A 20,821-nucleotide genomic window follows, 5' to 3' on the forward strand; every position below is an offset into this window, starting at 1 on the left:
TCATGCATATACTCATAAGTACAAATATGTGGACAAATTTGTCAAAATTGACTTATATATATATATATATATATATATATATATATATATATATATATATATATATATATATATATATATATATATATATATATGGTTTTACATGAAAGCTATCGCTATCTAAAAATTTATGAAAAAAGTAATATATGCAAACAAATAGTAAAGATTTAAATAGACCATAGCAAAAAGAACAGTGAACAGCAGTAGTGAGAGTTCAGAATAAGCACAATGAACAACACTAGAAATCAGTTACAGCTAATACAGCTAATCAGGAAAATCTCTGAAAGTAAAGTGTGCAAGTAAGCCATAGTTACAAACTGTTACTGATGGCATAAAGGAATTCACTGATTTAATCTATGTATATCCTTGTGCATCTTAAAAAGTAATTTCCTGTGGTGTGCCACAGTCGCAAGAGAGTTTCAGTGTTCTCGCTGTGTTTCTGGATGCATGTGTTTAGTACACAGACACTACAACTACTTGATAAGGATGAGAGACAAATTCACTTTTACAGTTTAACCAACTGCCCTCCTCTGTTGAAAAGGTCAGGGGTTCTGAAATTAATTGTACTTAGGTGGATTAAATAGTCCTAATTTCCATATCTTCAAGTGGTAAATATCTTACATACAGAGATAATATAACAAAAGATTAATTGGTTAATAAAACATTCTTAACAGGACTTTCAACTGTGCTTAATAGTGTCAAGTGCTTCTCCACTTACAACAACCATTCTGACCAAAATAGTTGGTTTGTGTATAACTGTAATTTAAAATGATAACAGCTGTCGCAGGACAAAGAGGCAGAGGCCGTGGTCGAGGACGAGGCCGTGGAAGAGGAAGAGAGAGGGAGCTACAAGCAGGATGATGGCGTAAGAGATGACCGATGCTGCACGTGTGGAAAGAAAGGACACTTCACAAGAGACTGTAAAACACGGAAGGAGAGGGGCTATGCAGAGGAAGCAGACTGACGGGCAGAGTCGGGGACGGGTCAGCCGCAGCTACAGATAAGAGCACACACACATATACACACACATCATGCACACCGCACCCTCCCAGCACACACGCACCACACCCTCTCTCCCTCATGTCTGCAGTATACTGCACCTCCTTACTCTTGCTTGCCACAACTGCCCCTAACAGTGCAGGGTATACTATGTCATTCCTGGTGGACTCAGGCACTGCAAAATCTGTATTTCAGGTTAGGGAATTAGATCAAGTTCAAGTTTGGTTTATTATGTCCTGTTATCTGGGAAAACATTGACTACGGTAGGGGCCACTGGACATATTGCCCTAGAGCATTACTCACACCCTCTCCCTTGCCAAAGTGAAGGGGGTCAGAATTTCACCCATGCATTCTTAATGTGCAGATGTCAGATATTCTCAAACAAAGCGAACAAAAAGGGGTAGACGTAATGAAATTGGAAAACCTGCACTGTACCGCATGTGTGTCCGTAGGGCCTGATCATGAGTATGAAAAGAAGTAGTTCAGCAAGGAGTTCCCAGGAGAGGTCATTTGCCTCGATTGTGTGTATTGGGGAAAGGGGAAGTGTGTAGCCTCAGGGATGCTAGCTGAAGGACCGCCTACTCACAAAAAGGAGCGTTTTGCCATGGCACTCTCACATCCTCATGTGTCAATCACAAAACCCAGAGGCCTCGAATGGGCAAATTTGGGGCCTTGGGTTAGAGTAGAACAAGAAGGTGCATGAAAAATTATGAGCAGGGAGAAGCTGCACGTGAACAAGAAGACAAAAGGTGCAATTTACCCTCAAGGTTACAAGACATGTAGAGGTGGTAGAAGAGCATGAGGGATGGCAGGAACAGGCTTTCCTCCTCTTGAGTCCCACCTCCTAAAAAAGGATCCCAATGTGTTGTGGGCATGAGGGAAGAATGATGTAGGTTGATTAAAGGGGTAGCACCAGTAAAAATCACACCCAAGTCAGATTACAGGCCCAAGCAATGTCAGTATGCCCTGAATCCAGAAGCCATAGAAGGCATTAAATTAGTGTTCAAAGACCTCCTGGACGTAGGAGTGATAATGCCATGCCCGGATTTGCCAGTGCGAACACCAATTTTCTGTTAAAAAACCAGGTCGTAACGAATGGAGGTTTGTACAGGACCTCCAAACAGTCAATGCAGCAGTTAGACAAAGAGCTCCAAACATCCCAAACCCGCACACAATCCTCTCATCTATACCAGACGATAGTAAATGGTTCACTGTCGTGGACCTAGCTAACGCCTTTTTCAGTGTTCCAGTGCATGAGGATAGCCAGTATTGGTTTGCCTTTCAATTCGAGGGAAAACCTTATACGTTCACACGCTTGTGTCAGGGGTATTGTGAATCTCCCACTATAATGACGCTCTCAGAGACAGCCTAGCACCACTCCAGTTATCGGAAGGCAGTATGCAATTGCAGTATGTTGACGATTTACTTCCGGCTGCACCCACTCAAGAACAGTGTGAAACAGATTCCTTGCGCCTCCTCATGCACTTGGCCGAAACTGGCCACCGAGTCAGTTAGGTCGAAGCTACAATTTGTACAGCCAGTAGTAAAATTCTTGGGTCATATGATTTCTGGAGAGAGGAAGGCATTGGCCATTCATCAGCCATCGCTCGCATTCTAAGGCCTACCACCAATTGCCAGCTACTTTCATTCCTAGGAACATGCTCATACTGCCACACCTTCGTTCCTAATTATGCACATTGAGAGCTATAGTCTCAACAGGGGGATCTCAAACCAAGGTGGAGTGGACCCCAGAGGCAGAGGAAGCATTTGTGGGGTTAAAACAGGCCCCTCAAACCACAACCACCTTAGGTATACCAAATTCAGACAAGCCATTCACCCAGACAGTTGATGAATGAAATGTGTATATGACATCAGTTCTCCTGCAGAGGCATGGAGACAGAAATAGGCCAGTTGCTTACTATTCCTGCAAACTAGATCCGGTGCCCGCAGGCCTGCTACCATGCCTAAGGGCAGTAGCGGTGCCTGAAACGGCCTTGGCCGCGTCACGAGACATCATGGGGTATAGCCAGTGTTAACAACTAGAGAGAGAATAGTAATAGTAGAGATCAGAAGATCAGAGAGCCCTGAGATGCTTTTTGTACCTTGGCCATTTTTTGTGTTGCTGAAACCACCACATGTTGCATCACCTGCTTTTTAAAAATGAGTCATACTGAGCAGTAGCCATCTTTCATGTTCAACTCATAACCCAGACTGACACCATCCTACATTGTGACCTATGGTAAATTAGGTTTAAATTGAGAATGTATGGGATGTTTTTTATTCACCAAGGAACAACTACAGCAGAGAGGAAAGAGACAAAGTAAAAACAATTGAAAAAATAAGAAAATGCAACAAATCTTTTTTGTATGTGTAGTGTAGATCGCTACTTGTAGACGACTAAAGTTTTATTGATTGATCTTAAAGACAAATCATAATGCATCAAAGTAGTTTCTTGGCCGAAACCAAAACTCAGGATACACTGGGCTGAAAATAGGTAACCAAATTTTTTTTTTAATTAGTTTATATTAACTTTATTTGCTTTTTATGATTTTGCAGAGAGGGGCAGAATTTTAATTATTTGTATGGTAAACACACATTGAGTATTTTGCTGGGTATGAATTGGGCTGCACTCATTTTACTTAAACTCATCATCATGTGATGACATATAGAACCAAAACATTCCATTTAAACATTTAGCTGATGCTTTTTTATCCAAATTGATTTACAATTATGACTGAATACAACTTGAGGGTTAAGGGCTTTGCTCAGGGGCCCAACAGGGGCAACGATGAACCAGCAACTTTCCGAAAAAAGTCAAGTACTTTAACCACTGGGACAGTTTTTAGATGGGGAGGTAAGCTAAAATCACTTTTACTGGTTTTCCTCAATGATTTTAGTCACATTTCAACCTGCCATGCCAAGTCATTTTATGGACACATGTTTTGTTGGTAAAATGTACTTACTTTATGGACATATGTCCAGAAAATATTTAAAATGGTATTTTTATGATTAGAAATTAAAATAGAATATTATGGCACAATTTTATGTTTAGAACTTTTCAAATAAACCACATTTTAAGATACCAGTAGTGTTAAAGCTGTAGAGATGAAAAAACATTTGTCCAATTTGTAATGTTCTCAAATTTGCCAGGGTTGTATAACTGTAAACATGACACTTTTATTATGAAGATTTAAAAGTGAATTTCCAGAGAGAAGAATTCTTATCAAAATGTATCTACAGCTTGTGTTTATGGAAATTTCCCCCAATATAAACACTGGCTGGCTATAGAGCTGATCATAAGGTGAAGTTCAGGCCCTGCTGAAAGCGCAACTGGTACTTATGTTCAGAAGCCCACGCTCCGGACTGATGAGCGCGGATGAGTCTCTGGCGAACGAGCTAAACACATTCTTCGCTCGCTTCGAGGCTACATCTAGTAGCATTAATGCTAACAGCGCTAATGGTGCTATCAGCGCAGCCAATGGGTCATGCGCAGAGCCCACCATAGGCAAATACCCTCATCATCACGGAGAGTGACGTGTGGAAAGTGTTCAAAAGAGTGAATACCAGGAAGGCAGCGGGACCAGACAGCATCTGCAGTAGAGTCCTCAAAGCCTGCGCAGACCAGCTAGCCCCGGTATGCACCGACATCTTCAACCTCTCCCTGACGCTCTGTATCGTCCCATCCGGCTTCAAGTGATCCACCATCGTCCCCGTCCCGAAGAAACCTCTTAAATAAGAGAGAGAGTGTTCTGTATAATACCAGACTATGGATTTATCATGCCAGATGTTCCAAAATTATGGGACATCAAATCAAAACAAGAACTCAATTCTGATGATCAAGACCTGTCCTACCGGATAGCTGGATAAATAACTGCACTAATGCATCAAATTAAACATAACATCACACACAAGCTCTTGAACAATTGTTGTTTTTTTTTCTCAATAGTAATGCGTAATTTTAGATTCACATATTTATCTATGTATATGGGGTCTCCTTTTAACTTGCTAATCATACTGAGTGATATTTCATTTAGTGGTAGTGAGAAAAAGTGACACACGTTGCACTCACACATGAAAGACTAGCATTGGCTGCACATACAGTTAATCAGAACAAATCATATGAACATGAATGAAATACCTCCATAAGCTGGGAGAAACATGACGATGCAGCAACCCAGATGCAATATCCTACTGTGAAAACCAACATGCCAGTATTTTTCCCCATTTGATTAAATAAGTGTCTGACACACATTCAGCACTGTGTGAACGAGGAGATGTTGTTGAAGTGTGCAGATACAAAGAGGATAAGAGGAAGTGGGTTTACGAAAGCAGAACATCTCTGAAAGCAGACCACAATGTCTCAGTGTAAGAGAACATTAAGGTTCTTTAAACTTCCAAGACTTGCTGTTGTATACTGCAACTGCATATCAGTCAAATTATTTTTAATGTGGTTAGTGAATAATTTGCAGTAATAGCTGAATAATACTCCTTATAGTGAGTAACTAAATAACAACCCATTTCTTTCTTAGAAAAAAACTGTTTTGCTTTGGGAGAGCATGAACATGTCAGTCATCAGGTGTTGGCTGTTTGACTGATACAGATGAGACTCAGATTTATCAGCACTACACAGTTTAAAAGCACTGCATATTTAAATAACCCTGTGAGGATGCATGTAATGACAGTGAAATGAGAAAGAGACAGGTTGAATCAGATGTGTATGAGCAAAGCATTCTCTTAACTTGTAGTGCTGAGGCCACAAGAACTGGAAAACTCTGACCAAGAACATTTCCTGTCCATTTCTATTGTGCGTGAAAATGAAAGAAGATCTGATCCAAAGCCATGTCTAAACATTATTAACAGATACTACCTGTTTTGTCAGAGCACAGAGAACTCCTTCTGTTGATGAAAGCAATACCTTATTGAGAGTCTATTAACTATGACAGCTGAGCACAGTAAATGAATGTTTGAATAAATAAACATTTTACCAATTAGATATACATGTAGTTAACCCTTGTGGTGTCAGTTTGTTTTAATAAAGCAGTTAATTTGCTAATATCTTAGAAAGTGATGGTTCAGATATACACTATGCAGTGTACTTGCTGAAAGACAAATTATTTATACTTCTAGTTTACATTCTACTCCAAATAAACAATACAATACGATATTCTCTTAAATGGGGATAAACATATTTCTTGTCTAAAGTGTATGAGGAGAACAAGTAACAAGTAACAGTGAGTTCTGACTGCATTATATTGTTTTTAAGCTAGTGGCACCTCACATAGAGAGAATGAGTCAAAAGGCAGGAGCACCATGTGAGTGGGTTTATGTTGGTTTTGCAAGAAACTAGGACAGGAAGTTTGTGTCTGTTGAAAGTGGCGTTGCTTAATTACACAGAGACAAGGGAAAACACTTTAATTTTCAGAAAAATTTTAACAATGTTATAACAGTGGCATAACAGTTCACCTTTTTATTTGTGTTTTCTGAAATGCTAGTTGTAATGAATTAGCCTCATCCATGAGATGCATATACTCATAAGTACAAATATGTGGACAAATTTGTCAAAAATGACTTCTATATATATATTTGTTTTTACATGGAAGCTATTGCTATCTAAAAATTTATGAAAATACATGGAATATATGGAACAACAAGCAAAAAGTAATATATGCAAACAAATTGTAAATATTTAAATAGACCATAGCAAAAGCCACGTGAACAGCAGTAGTGAGATTTTACAATAAGCACAATGAACAACACTAGACATCAGTTAAATACAGTTGAATACAGCTAATCAGGAAAATCTCTGAAAGTAAAGTGTGCAAGTAAGCCATAGTTACAAACTGTTACATGATGGCATAAAGGAATTCACTGATTTAATCTATGTATAACATTGTGCATCTTAAAAAGTAATTTCCTGTGGTGCGCCACAGTCGCAAGAGAGTTTCTGTGTTCTCGCTGTGTTTCTGGATGCATGTGTTTAGTACACAGACACTACAACTACTTGATAAGGATGAGAGACAAATTCACTTTTACAGTTTAACCAACTGCTCTCTTCTGTTGAAAAGGTCAAGGGTTCTAAAATTAATTGTTCTTAGGTGGCTTAAATAGTGCTAATTTACATATCTTCAAGTGGTAAATATCTTACATACAGAGATAATATAACAAAAGATGAATTGATTAATAAAACATTCTTAACAGGACTTTCAACTGTGCTTAATAGTGTCAAGTGCTTCTCCACTTACAACAACCATTCTGACCAAAATAGTTGGTTTGTGTATAACTGTAATTTAAAATGATAACAGCTGTCGCAGGACAAAGAGGCAGAGGCCGTGGTCGAGGACGAGGCCGTGGAAGAGGAAGAGAGAGGGAGCTACAAGCAGGATGATGGCGTAAGAGATGACCGATGCTGCACGTGTGGAAAGAAAGGACACTTCACAAGAGACTGTAAAACACGGAAGGAGAGGGGCTATGCAGAGGAAGCAGACTGACGGGCAGAGTCGGGGACGGGTCAGCCGCAGCTACAGATAAGAGCACACACACATATACACACACATCATGCACACCGCACCCTCCCAGCACACACGCACCACACCCTCTCTCCCTCATGTCTGCAGTATACTGCACCTCCTTACTCTTGCTTGCCACAACTGCCCCTAACAGTGCAGGGTATACTATGTCATTCCTGGTGGACTCAGGCACTGCAAAATCTGTATTTCAGGTTAGGGAATTAGATCAAGTTCAAGTTTGGTTTATTATGTCCTGTTATCTGGGAAAACATTGACTACGGTAGGGGCCACTGGACATATTGCCCTAGAGCATTACTCACACCCTTTCCCTTGCCAAAGTGAAGGGGGTCAAAATTACACCAATGCATTCTTAATGTCCACAGTGTGTCCAGTAAATCTATTAGGATGAGATTTGATGCGCAAGCTATGCATCATAATCGAGTCCATACCAGAGGGCCTAAAGGTAATCGAGTCAACAGCACAAAAGATGTACTCTTATTAAGTTGAACCACTGTACTCATACCAGTGGCTGATTGCGCAGGAACCCACCAGAACTGACTATGTGCAGATGTCAGATATTCTCAAACAAAGTGAACAAAAAGGGGTAGACGTAATGAAATTGGAAAACCTGCACTGTACCGCATGTGTGTCCGTAGGGCCTGATCATGAGTATGAAACGAAGTGGTTCAGCAAGGAGCTCTCAGGAGAGGTCATTTGCCTCGATTGTGTGTATTGGGGAAAGGGGAAGTGGGTAGCCTCAGGGATGCTAGCTGAAGGACTGCTTACTCACCAAAAGGAGCGTTTTGCCATGGCACTCTCACATCCCCATGTGTCAATCACAAAACCGAGAGGCCTCGAATGGGAAAATTTGGGGCCCTGGGTTAGAGTAGAACAAGAAGGTGCATGAAAAATTATCACCACATGTTGCATCACCTGCTTTTTAAAAATGAGTCATACTGAGCAGTAACCATCTTTCATGTTCACCTCATAACCCAGGCTGACACCATCCTGCATTGTGACCTATGGTGAATTAGGTTTAAACTGAGAATGTATGGGATGTTTTTTATTCACCAAGGAACAAATACAGTGGAGAGGAAAGAGACAAAGAAAAAACAATTGAAAAAATAAGAAAAAAATGCAACAAATCTTTTTGTGTTTGTAGTGTAGATCGCTGCTTGTAGACGACTAAAGTTTTATTGATTGATCTTAAAGATAAATAATAATGCATCAAAGTAGTTTCTTCGCCAAAACCAAAACTCAGGATACACTGGGCTGAAAATAGGTAACCAACATTTTTTTAAAATTTATTTATATTAACTTTATTTGCTTTTTATGATTTTGCAGAGAGGGGCAGAATTTTAATTATTTGTATGGTAAACACACATTGAGTATTTTGCAGGGTATGAATTGGGCTGCACTCATTTTACTTAAACTCATCATCATGTGATGACATATAGAACCAAAACATTCCATTTAAACATTTAGCTGATGCTTTTTTATCCAAATTGATTTAACCACTGGGACAGTTTTTAGATGGGGAGGTAAGCTCCACCATAGGCAAATGCCCTCATCATCACGGAGAGTGACGTGTGGAAAGTGTTCAAAAGAGTGAATACCAGGAAGGCGGCTGGACCAGACGGCATCTGCGGTAGAGTCCTCAAAGCCTGCGCAGACCAGCTAGCCCCGGTATGCACCGACATCTTCAACCTCTCCCTGACGTTCTGTATCGTCCCATCCGACTTCAAGTGATCCACCATCGTCTCCGTCCCGAAGAAACCTTAACCTTCCGGCCTCAATGACTACCGCCCTGTTGCCCTCACATCGGTTGTGATGAAGTGCTTCGAAAAGCTAGTCAGAGACTTCATCACCTCTTCACTGCCAGCCTCCATGGACCCACTGCAGTTTGCATACCGCCACAACCGCTCCACTGATGATGCAGTTGCACATCTGCTTCACACCACACTGACCCATGTAGACAAAGGGAGGGGTAATTATGTTAAAATGCTGTTTGTTGCCTACAGTTCAGCATTTAACCCCATCATCCCCTCCAGACTCACTACTAAGTTGGAGGATCGAGGACTGCATCCATCCCTGTGTGACTGGATCTCCAACTTCCTAACAGACAGACCACAGTCAGTACAGGTGGGCAACTGTATCTCATCCACCCTCACCCTCAGCACTGGAGCTCCTCAGGGTAGTGTCCTAAGCCCCCTGCTCTACTCACTGTACACCTATGACTGCGTGGCCACTTCCAGCTCTACCACCATTGTCAAGTTCGCTGACGATACTGTCGTTATGGGCCTGATCTCGGACTACGATGAGAGGGCCTACCTGAAGGAGATTAAACACCTGGAGAACTGGCTGAATGTCAGCAAGGCAAAGGAGCTGATTGTGGACTGCAGCAAGAAGCAGGAGTGGCACTACCAACCTGTGAGGATCAACAGAATCATGGTGGCGAGAGTAGACAGTTTCAGGTACCTTGGAGTTCACATTTCGCAGGACCTGTCCTGGTCCCGCCACACCAACTCCCTGGCAAAGAAGGCTCGTCAGCGTCTTTACCACTTCAGACGCCTAAGAGACTTAAGAACAAGGTGCTGCGGAACTTCAACACCTGCACTCCTGAGAGCATCCTCATGGGGAACATCAAAGCCTGGTTTGGGAACAGCACCAAGCAGGACAGACAAGCACTCCAGAGGGTGGTGCGTTCAGCAGAGCGCATCATTCATACGGAACTTCCTGACCTGCAGACCATCTATCACAAGCGGTGCCAGACCAAAGCCAGGGGGATTGTGAAGGACCCCACCCATCCCAACGATAGCCTCTTCTCTCTGTTGAGGTCAGGGAAACGCTTTCGCTCCCTGAAGACCAACACAGAGAGACTGAAGAAGAGCTTCTTCCCGCAGGCCATTCGGGCCCTGAATCAGGGCAATGGATGAACTGTGGGGACCACTCTGTGCACTGCGTATAATGTCAATAACATCATAAAAAGACTGCAATAATGTATTTTTAATGATAGGACACAAAACCCTATTTTGCAGTATGCCTTAGAATCAACCATCATTGTGCTATCCAAGGCTTTAGTTCAGGGTGACTTTTCCCATTCTTTCCAGTAATTCTGTTTGTATTTTCCTTAAGGAGACCACTCAAGAAGAGACTGTTGGCAGGTCTTAGAATGATCCGAGTTGTGCTCGATAAGCAAATGTGGTGACAAAAGTAAAAATAAATTACTACTTAACATCAAAGAGGATATGAGTGGAAGTGTCCGGCTTAAAAACTCTTCAACTAAAGGTCAGTTTAAATGATGACGTGAAACCATACCGTTTATGGTAGTTACACTCCTGGACTGCTGCAGAGTGCTCCTGGTCCAGTTCGTGATTTTGGTCTTGCTGTGCACCTTGTTACTGACTCTGACCTGCCTTAAGTGTTTGCTTTCCTATATAATGACTCTCCTGGGAGAAGAAGGCAGCTCGCCCCAGCTCACACTAGAGTCGTCATAACAGTGTGAGAAGTGCCTTAGTGTTTGTTTGGTTCTTGTGGTCTTGGCTGTGTTTACCTTGTCTTTGGATATCCCCAGTCGGCTTGTGTTTGTGGATATCTAGATCTGTATGTAAGCACACACTGGGTTTCACTTGTGTTGTCCTACAGTGTTCTGTTTATAATTGTGATCCGTGTGTTAGAGTATATGCTCTAGTGTATGTTTATGTATATGTTTATGTATATAGTTACTGATCGTAAGGAGTGGTGCCTGTTTGTTTGGGACTGGGGTTATTGTCTGTTTATTGTCTTTTTTGTAGTGTAGTGTAGTTAAATGTGGGGTTCCTTTTGTAGTGTGGGTATTGTTTATGTTGGCATTCAGCCACACTTTAAGATGATCAGTGTGTGTGTGTGTTCACAATTTTATTCAATACACCAAGTTTCACCTCATCTACTAGTCCATACTAGTCCAAATGACTAACCATTTCACATACCATTCCACTATCAGCTACCAGTCTTATCACTGTTGTGACCTCACCGCCTAGACAGGCTCGTAATAATCGGTGTCTTCAGCCCCTGCACCTCTGGACTGCTGCACATAACCATCTACAACTTCAGACAAGCTTTTGGAACTTAACTTCTTGCATTCATTATACCGAGATGTGGAATCTTTGTTCTTTGTTTACCACTGACTGTTAGGAACTCATTCAGGGAACATTGAATAGGACAAAGCAGTGTTTGTTCTCTTAAGACATTGGCATTCTATTCCCAGATTATTACTTTCTATTGCTATTCTCATCTAATCTATAGATGACTCACATGCTAACAGCTGAATAGTTTGTTAGAATACGAATTCTGCATAGAATTTCTGCATAGAAAACCAAATAAATAAATGGTTTACTTTTTAAAACAAATAGGGACATGAGTTTCATGTGACATTAATGTACAAAAAAGAATGTTTAATATACACAAAACATTAACCAAAGTAACAAATATTTACCTTCTGATCCGCTTGTTGGTTTGCGTGAAAGAAATGTAAACCCGTAACGGATGAGTGTAATAAGGACACTTGCAGATTAGGATGTTGAATAATGATTTACTTGCGGAAAGACAGGGGCCAGATGTGATGCCGAGGATGAACAAACAGGAAAGGTTTTCCAAATCAGAGAAGGCACAGGCGTAAGTCAAATCCAGAGTAACAATAAACATGTGATGTCTAGACAGGGAAAAACCAAAGTATTGTACTCCAAAAAACAGTCCAGGTAGAAAACATGAAAAAATACAATCCAAATATACCACTTAGTTAGCATAATGAAATGGCAATACTTTGCACTGAGGAATGATTACAGCTTTGCATAAATATTAAGAAGTTAATTAGAGTAAGATATAATCAATATTCGGAAAGGCCAATCTCCAGTGTTCTGAGGCATGCAGGGATTTGGTGTTCGGCTTGGTGGAGTAGGGCAGCGTGACAAATCCTGAAAAAAAAATTTAGCAAATTACTTTGAATCATAATCAAATAATATAACAGTAAATTAGATAAATAAAATATACAGAACCAATTCAGATGAAAAATTTACATGAATCTTGATTTCTATAGGTGCCTTTTGAAATCTGGAGCACAACAGAAGATGTGCTAGCACCTGGAACAATGCCAGTGACTCATTTTTTCTTCTCTAGCAGCCATACAAAATCACGATATAGATAAATTACTTGTAACAACAAATCATACATTAACAGCTACTTTTAACTTGTACAACACTGGTAGGATGGCTGTGCTTAAACTCGGTGCTTAAATTGTGAATGGGCAAATATTAGGTTCTTAACGGTACTGAAGTCCATGTATAAATACCCTAGAATTTTGGAATGCAAATTCGAAAAAAGGCAAAGGCAAACAAGAAACCAGGGGAAGTGCAAGCTGCACAACCACAGAATCATCCATAAACTTCTCCACCTTTCCATAATCTATGAAAACCTGAACGTGATGGGGGGTGGGGGTGGTAGTGAGGGTGGGGGTGGTAGCAATCCTTGATGCTACAAAGCCAAAAATGGACAAGCCCCTCCATACATGATATCAATGGTCAAAGCCCGAGTACATCGAGCACTTTGAACCTCAGTTATGACTTGGCTTGAAATGCCATGCTTCAAGTCTCACGGAAGACAAGCATTGAGACTGCTCTCTGTCCTGGCTCCAAGATGGTGCAAAGAACTTCCACTTGCTGTCCCTTGCAGTCTTCAAAAGCAAACTGAAGACCCATCTGTTCATGAAATATTTAAATGACCATTGACCCTGCTCCTATGTTGACTAACAACATTGTTCATTGATATATTGGACTCTAACCTACTCTACTGGATAGGATGTATTCTATGAGTATATGACAAAGCACTTTTGTAAGTTGCTCTGGATAAGAGCATCTGCTAAATGCTGTAAATGTAAATGTAATGGTGCACAGATTCTACAGTTTAGGATCCATTTGCCAAATTTCTCAAGAAAAGGCACAAAGGAAGCAAAAGCAGGTTGATCATCAGGGTGTATTGCATCAGCCATGATCTTCCTCAGCCTCTTCCTCCACCTAGATGAGGTGCTTGGGTGTGGAGAGCCAGTAATTTTCTCCACCATCACACAACTCACTGCAGCCTAGACTTGATGTGTCGAAACAGACAGAAATGGAGAAAGTGATGGTGAGTTCCATTATGTTCAATTATAAAGGCACTGCTAGACCTTATTCATATCAGCAGCGTTGTGTGTATGGAGTTTTGGATTTGTACACCATGTCCCATTTGCTTGCAAATAGTATAATATTTACAGAATAGTTTCTGTTTGTGAAGTTTTGGCACTAAATTAGCACCATACGTGTGTGTCCCATTTCAGATCCTGCTTAATATTGGTGCCCAGGAATTTATAAGAATCTGCTCTGCTTACTGACTTTCTAATGGCACTGCAGGGTTGAGCTTCCTGAAATCAATGATCATCTCCACACTGTTTTGTGTTTAACACCACATTGTTACCAACCAGAGTGGTCATTTGCAAAATTAGTTTAACAGACTCATTGTTACAAGTACAGTCACTGTAAAGTGAGCACACAGGCCTGTTGGTTCGCAGGTTGCCACTGTTGTACCTCTGAGCAATCCTCTTAACCCTCAACTAATCAAGGAGTATTCAGCTTTGGAGGTGTCAGCTAAATGATGTAAATGTTAGATAGAGTTGTTACTGTTTCCTTTTGGACAGAGTTGAGGAGGCACATTTACTCAAAGTGATACAGAATGCCTAAAACAATAACATCAGGGAAAAAAAAACAGCACTATACCACAAGAAATAAATAATTTCAGATAACTGAAAGAATAATTAAAAATAAAACTAAAAATTGAACACAACTACCACAACAACATAGTTTACTAAGAATGCATAAAAGTAAAATTAAAGAAAAGAAATAAAGTAAAATACAAACAATGCAACAATAAAAGCTATAAATCTAATCAAGTGTTATATAAAAATAATTAAGATATAAATTTGGAATGTAAATGTATTAATGTGTATTATTAGTATTAACTAATATTAGTACTACAGTATTAGTATTAAAAACATTTTCCAAGAAAAAGACTGGTATTGTTCTTTATTTTTATCCTATATTGGTCTATAATAAATATATGATGTTTTAAAAATTTAGATTTATGACCAACAAAAAGTAGTTCACCCACATAAGTTAGTAAAACTAAACACACACACATTAATTTATAGTTAAATCTTAATGATTAAATAGGAATGTTTTAATAACTTTTCAAACAAGTATACAAAGTTATGATTTGATAATAGTTAAAGAACTGCAGGTCTAAAAATGTCACGGAACGCTCGCCTCCCGCGAGGCACGTGGTTTGGCCAGCCACGTGCAGTGGTAGGACTCGTTTGTGGCCACGCCTGCGCACACCTGTACTTCGTTTTGTCTGTGTGTAATTAAACTCACGTCAGGGTGTGCAGCGTTGTTGGTCATTGTCGATGTAACGTGTTGATGTAACGTTTTAATGTTTCTTCGTCATTGTGAAAGCGTTTGCGTGTTCATCGTGTTCGTTTAAATGTCACTCGTTTCATGTTTATGTTATCGTTTCCAATACGTTTGAGTGCCGCTGTCATTTATGTAATAAATGTTCGTCCCTGTCGAAATGTTCGTCCCTGCGCGTCCTGCTCCACGCCCTGCTGCACTCGGGCCACCACGCGTTACAAGTAGATCATTCTGAGAAAATGTAGTTATGTACTATCCACCTCTGAATATGAAATATATATACATATATATGTAGCACCATCAATATAAATAGGCTAATTATCTTAAATACATACGATCCAATTAAACAATTTTATTACTTCATGGGATACAGTTCATGCTTTATTTATTTTTATGTATGCATTTGTTTGTGCCTAAAGGTTTCCTGTATGTGAGAGGCTGTGATATTCTCTCCCCAGTCCCATTTTTTGTAAAATTCTGCAGCTTTTGTAAATTCTGCAGCTTTTCATAGCCCAAAGTGCAACATCCTACAACATATTCACTATATTGTTTCAAGAGCATTCATAAGCACACAAACACGTGAGCTGAAGTGGAGTATCAACAGGAGGGTGTGCTGATTAAAGGACGCATCTGTCTGTATTTTTTTGTGCAGCCCTGGAAATATCATGGACCATCAGCTATGAGGTGTACACCTCTCATATCCTTTGCTTGGGTAAGCGGGGAGCTTCTAATTAAGTATGTTTAAGAATCTAATTAAATTGGTTGTTGAAGTATATCATAAATTATGTAAATTTTACAACTTTTCGTAATCCATTTCTGTGTTGATCACATTATGGGCACTTTGCACATGCCTGAAAATATGTCCTTCTATGTTTACTTTATTTCTATGAGGAATTGAATAGTAAACTGATAAATAACAATTGCTCTCTTTGGTGAGCTTCTAGATGTTACACCAAATGTGTCACATAACTTTGCATGATGTGTAGTGTAGTGCTTACCAGTAAGCATTCTTATATCTTCAGTTCTGGATTTCTCCATATACTGAGTTGAATCTTTCAAAAATATTGACTGCTTTGAAATTGGTTCTTTTTTCTTCCATGTGTTTGTTGCTTTTCACAAACAAATGAGAAATGGTACTTACAATCTATTAGTATATAGACCTTAGTATATAGACACAGTAACTCAGTTATTGTCTTAGTAGGTACAGATGTAGATTTTATTTGCAATGTGGCCACTGATTATATATGTTAAAAACAAAATGACCTATTCTTATGTGGCCTGTCCCGCTGCGATCTTATTTTGTATTGAGCAACAGCAAAACATTCTAAGTGATTGATATTCACTATATATATATATATATATATATATATATATATATATATATATATATATATATATATATATATATATAAATGACTAAATCTAACTTTAAGATTTATTTAATTACAGATATACTAGTATGATTAGACAATATTAAAGTAAAATTATATTTATGTGCATGTAGCACTTATTAAATATATATATATATTTTAATAATTCCATTTAAATGTATAGAGAAAAAGAACTCACAGACTCATCCTCTGTTTCCCTGTGACCAGACGCTACTTTCCTTTTTAGTCTTCTGTAACAGAAATTAAATGTTAATTTCTCTGAGCTACACCAAACATATACAAAGATTGAAGTTGAGAGCTATACTAAGAATGTTGACTAACACACCAAGACACATGCTGAAATGTGTCATGTGCTGTAAGGTAAGTACAGTATCTCCTAAACAGTATCTCCTGAGTACAGTATCTCCTAAACAGTCATGATTATCTGTGAGTATTTGGTATGAGCCAGGTTTAATTAAAATGAAGCAAATGTTTTCTTTTTCTGATAGGAAAGACTGTATGTATCAGAGTTTCTGTGGTGTTACTAATCTGGGTGTGATCAATAACTTCAAAACCTCTAGTCACATCTTCCTTGCTTCAGATGATGTAACATAGAATAACCATTTTGGTAAAGGTTGAATTGTACTGCCCAAACTGGTGGCACAATCCCGCTCATTAAATTTACCACTAAGGGCCCTCTTTACACAAGACTGTATTTAAATGATCTGCTGTGTTAAGCTCTACTAATATAGTATACACTATAGTATTCAATGGTAATGGGGTTATTATAAAATTAGGTGAATGTTTTATAAGTAGATGATAAGAAAACCTTATGTGATGTTTATCAGATCAGGGCTGGGTTTCCCAAAAGCACCATAAACAAAGATAATCTTTAAATGGTATTATACGGAACACTCTCTCTCTTATTTAAGATTATCTTTATTTCTTGAAGAATTTGGGAAGTGGGGCCCAGGTTGGTAAAAGAGTCCTGTGATTTTTCTCAATCTGTTGAAGTGATGACTCACCTCATTTGATGAGACTAGGCTCATTTCAAGAATCCTTCCTAAATACGTGATCTAATTTGCCCACTAAAGTGGAGCTGAACAACATTTCATACCAACATAAAAAAGTACTTATAAATTTTTAAATATAAATTTGACAAAGCAGTACTATTTCCTGTCTTCTCTTAGTATGATATCATGTATGCTAATGAATTTTATTTCAGACATACAGTATATTAGCCTAATATGCAATATTTCCAAGACTAGAATTTACCAAACTTTTTCATTGACTGTAGGCTGATCTAAGCCTGATTATTTTAGTCGCAAAAATGCCAAGACTAATTTAGGCCATGCTGGATTCAATTACAGGTCTCCATATGCTGGAGACCAATATAGATTAAGTGAGCCATCAGCCAGTGTAAGAACTTAAAGCAGCCAAGTGAACAGGTGTTGCTAATTGCTCCTGATTACTGTGAAGTGGCCCTGTGTCTTCCTCTGTTGACTGAAGATGGCCTTGCTGGTGACCCAGTTTCTTTCAAGGTAAGCAGCCTATTAATTTAAGCATTAGTCCTATTCCATTCTGCGCATTATTCTCTATTAGTGTAAGCTTAGCATTCATTTAATTTTATGCAACCCCACAATATCCGTACATATAATACGGATGTAATAATATACAATAACATTCCAATGAGTATAATTTTCAGTCAAAGTAATTCTCTCAACACGTCTGTGTTCGTACTAATAAGTACAGGAAAACCAGACAGCGATGATTTCAGTATGTAGTTTGCCTACGGGCGTGACGTTGAGATGCGCTCAAGTATCCTCGCTGTCTGCTTTTGTTCCCACAGTCCCACACTTGGCTACATGGAAAGTGAGAGGCAGAGCGAGACACTACGCTTCGTTGCCATGTTGTGTAAATGTACTATTATGTGCGCACTGGTCGTGCATGAGCTTTGTATTTACCAGTTTTCTTTCAACATCTTGAATCTATGTTAATATTATGCGAGCTCACATGTAACCAAAGCCTGTGATCTGAAATGCTGAAATAAGCGTTTCAGATCAGTCACCTGCAAAAATGTTCCTTCAGACATTACAGACCGTAGCCTTCTTAAGGACACACACATGCCTTACTTTGTAATATCACTGCAACGCCACTGAATAACGTGACTGTTCCAGTTAGACGCACAAAGCTCTTTCTTCTAAGATTCTAACGCATCCTGTGTCCTGACATTTGATATACAGGAGACACTACGTCCTGTCTATCCAGTTTGGTGTATTTTACATTTTAATAAGGCAAATATGAGGAGGAGTGAATAGCTATATTCCTAAATCGCTGTGAAGCATACTGAACGAACTTCAGGTGAAGAATTTCACTTTGATATAGCTGCAGAAACAAGGGCAGCAATTCCAGACATCACTATAACCCAACACACACAGGGTAGTACATGCATACCTGAATGTGTGTTTTCCCCTCCAAATGTCTCCTGCCCTTTTGCTTGTTTTGTTGTTCTTAGTCTCCCTCCATCTTTGCTCAAAGGTCAATCATTGCTAATCCCTTAATGCTCATCACATTTATTTGACAACAGATTTGCGGTTCCAGATTCAAGACTTATCAGGCACACACATTTCTAGTAAAACGTGCGCACACACCTTAAATGAAATCCTTACGTTGCTAGTCCTCCAGACACCAACAAGACGCAATCAAAAGGAAGACTAAATAGTTCAGTAATAGTGGTAGTGTATGTGTAGAGTCCAACCTTCACTGTGTGTGCGCGGTGGAGGCACTAAAGGGGAATGAGCAAGGATTGGAAGTCATTCTAAAGACAAACAGTTTTGGGTTAAAGCTTCTTGTTTTCTGGACTTCCCACCCCTGCGTTATCTGCCCCTGCTCGTAGCCAGCTATGTAGTCACTCAGGTCCGGACCCTGGAAGTTTTATAGATCTTAAACTGAAACCAATTCTTAATCATCCATATTTCTACTTGACTGACTAGCCCTGCTTGATTCATTTTTAAAAACTTGCAAAGATAAGATGTTTATGGTAACACTGTGACTCCTTTCTCATTTTACAGTGATGTTGCAGTCAGGGTAATGTTAGCTTGTTTTCGATGCTAAGGAAACTGATTTAGTTTTATATCACCAAAACAACAACAACAACAACAACAAAACCCCCATAAGATGTAACCTCACAGTTTAGCCACATTATTCAGATGAAAACTACGTGGTTGATGATCCAAGTTCTGAATGCACATAAGCAAGCATTTTTTCAGAGATTGCAGCACTACATACAGAAGTCTGAGGCAGCTTCATGTTCCAGCAGTTAGCCATACACAACCCAGCATCACACAGAATGCTCAAATATCATATCAGTATCATATTTCCAACATGGATATGCATGATCATATGATACTGTCATAGTTTCTCTGTGCAACTTGCTTTCTCTGTGAAATTAGAAGCCTGCATAGACAAATCTTGTCAAGTAGTGCTTGTCTTTGGATGTACTCACACTAGGCGATCTGAATTTGAATATTGAGGTTTCACTACACTGTACTATATAAGGATTATAGTAAATTAATTTTATTTGTGGTTAATTTTATTTTACAGGTTTGTATTGCTTTTTTTTTTAGTTATAGTGAATTGTTTTATAGTATTTCTTATTTCTGTTACCTTAGAGCCATATTAAAGTGACAGTTGCCTTATACAGTACTGTGTCATCATGACTGCTTGTCCTCTGCTTTACAGTTTGGTTTGGTTATTGATTAAACAAGGATTTGCATAGAGGATCTAGATCCTTTATTTAAGTGCAAGCTACAGCACAAGCATCTTTTGTTGTTTTGTGTTTGAATAGTAACTATCCAAAACATTCAGACAAAACTATTTTACACCATCAGAAAGGTGAAAAACATATAAACCTGTGATTATTGTGAATAGAAGTATTGAAAAGAATCGTCATTTTTCTAGGGGAGCATATAGTAAGTTGATGGTGCCATACACTCTTTGCGTTGTGTTGGTGATAGTGTGGGTAAGTAATAGCCAAAGGAACAGCTGTGTCCACAGTTGTCGGCAAATAAAGCTGCACATCTGCTCCTTTTAGCAACTGTTCTCCTGACAATCCACAAGGTTCAACACCACTGCAGGCCCCTCCGCTCATACTCTATTTCAGTTAAACATATTTTAAAGAGAGATCAGGAAGTTTAAGACAAGGTTTAATGTGTATTTGGCAAAACAGACCTAAAATCATTTTAAACATTTAGTGTTCCTTCCAGAGTTTGTTTTCCAGCAGAGAGAGGACAAGAGAGCATTGTCTTTGTTATTTGCAGTATTTGACATTTATTACTCCAGCCAAAATATTCCACTTGAGCCTTGACAGAAAGGGCCAAAAAGCCCTTTTGTGAAATGTTTTGGAGATCTTTGCGACCGATTTGCAGGTTCACCG

At 39.2% G+C, this 20,821-nt stretch overlaps 1 protein-coding gene and 3 long non-coding RNA genes across 5 annotated transcripts in view; 2 read left to right on the plus strand and 2 right to left on the minus strand.

Annotated features, from left to right (window-relative positions):
* The window catches only part of LOC145643335 (uncharacterized), a 38,068-nt gene extending 32,733 nt beyond the window's left edge, over positions 1-5,335 (minus strand). Inside the window, exons 1-3 of one of the 2 annotated variants that reach the window (XR_014123408.1) lie at positions 5,177-5,335; positions 4,603-4,765; positions 628-1,882 (exon numbers count right to left, since the gene is read on the minus strand). This is a non-coding gene — a long non-coding RNA (uncharacterized LOC145643335). Of the gene's footprint in view, positions 1-627; positions 1,883-4,602; positions 4,766-5,176 lie in introns of those variants that run through there. The other variant, XR_004775766.2, reaches the window with a different exon arrangement.
* Positions 1-20,821, plus strand: part of LOC145657580 (uncharacterized) — a 48,301-nt gene that overhangs the window by 6,691 nt on the left and 20,789 nt on the right. The gene's annotated exons all lie outside the window — the stretch shown is intronic.
* The window catches only part of LOC118240993 (uncharacterized), a 47,192-nt gene continuing 38,555 nt past the window's right edge, over positions 12,185-20,821 (minus strand). The window contains exon 4 of the long non-coding RNA XR_014123407.1: positions 12,185-12,496. This is a non-coding gene — a long non-coding RNA (uncharacterized LOC118240993). The remainder of the gene's footprint in view (positions 12,497-20,821) is intronic.
* LOC118240996 (uncharacterized) lies at positions 16,628-20,086 on the plus strand. Its single transcript, XR_014123402.1, has 2 exons — positions 16,628-17,927; positions 18,236-20,086. It is a non-coding gene; the product is annotated as an uncharacterized LOC118240996 (long non-coding RNA).

The sequence above is a fragment of the Electrophorus electricus genome, chromosome 4 (genome assembly GCF_041902795.1).
Source record: "Electrophorus electricus isolate QZ-2024a chromosome 4, ASM4190279v1, whole genome shotgun sequence".
Classification (NCBI taxonomy): domain Eukaryota; kingdom Metazoa; phylum Chordata; class Actinopteri; order Gymnotiformes; family Gymnotidae; genus Electrophorus; species Electrophorus electricus.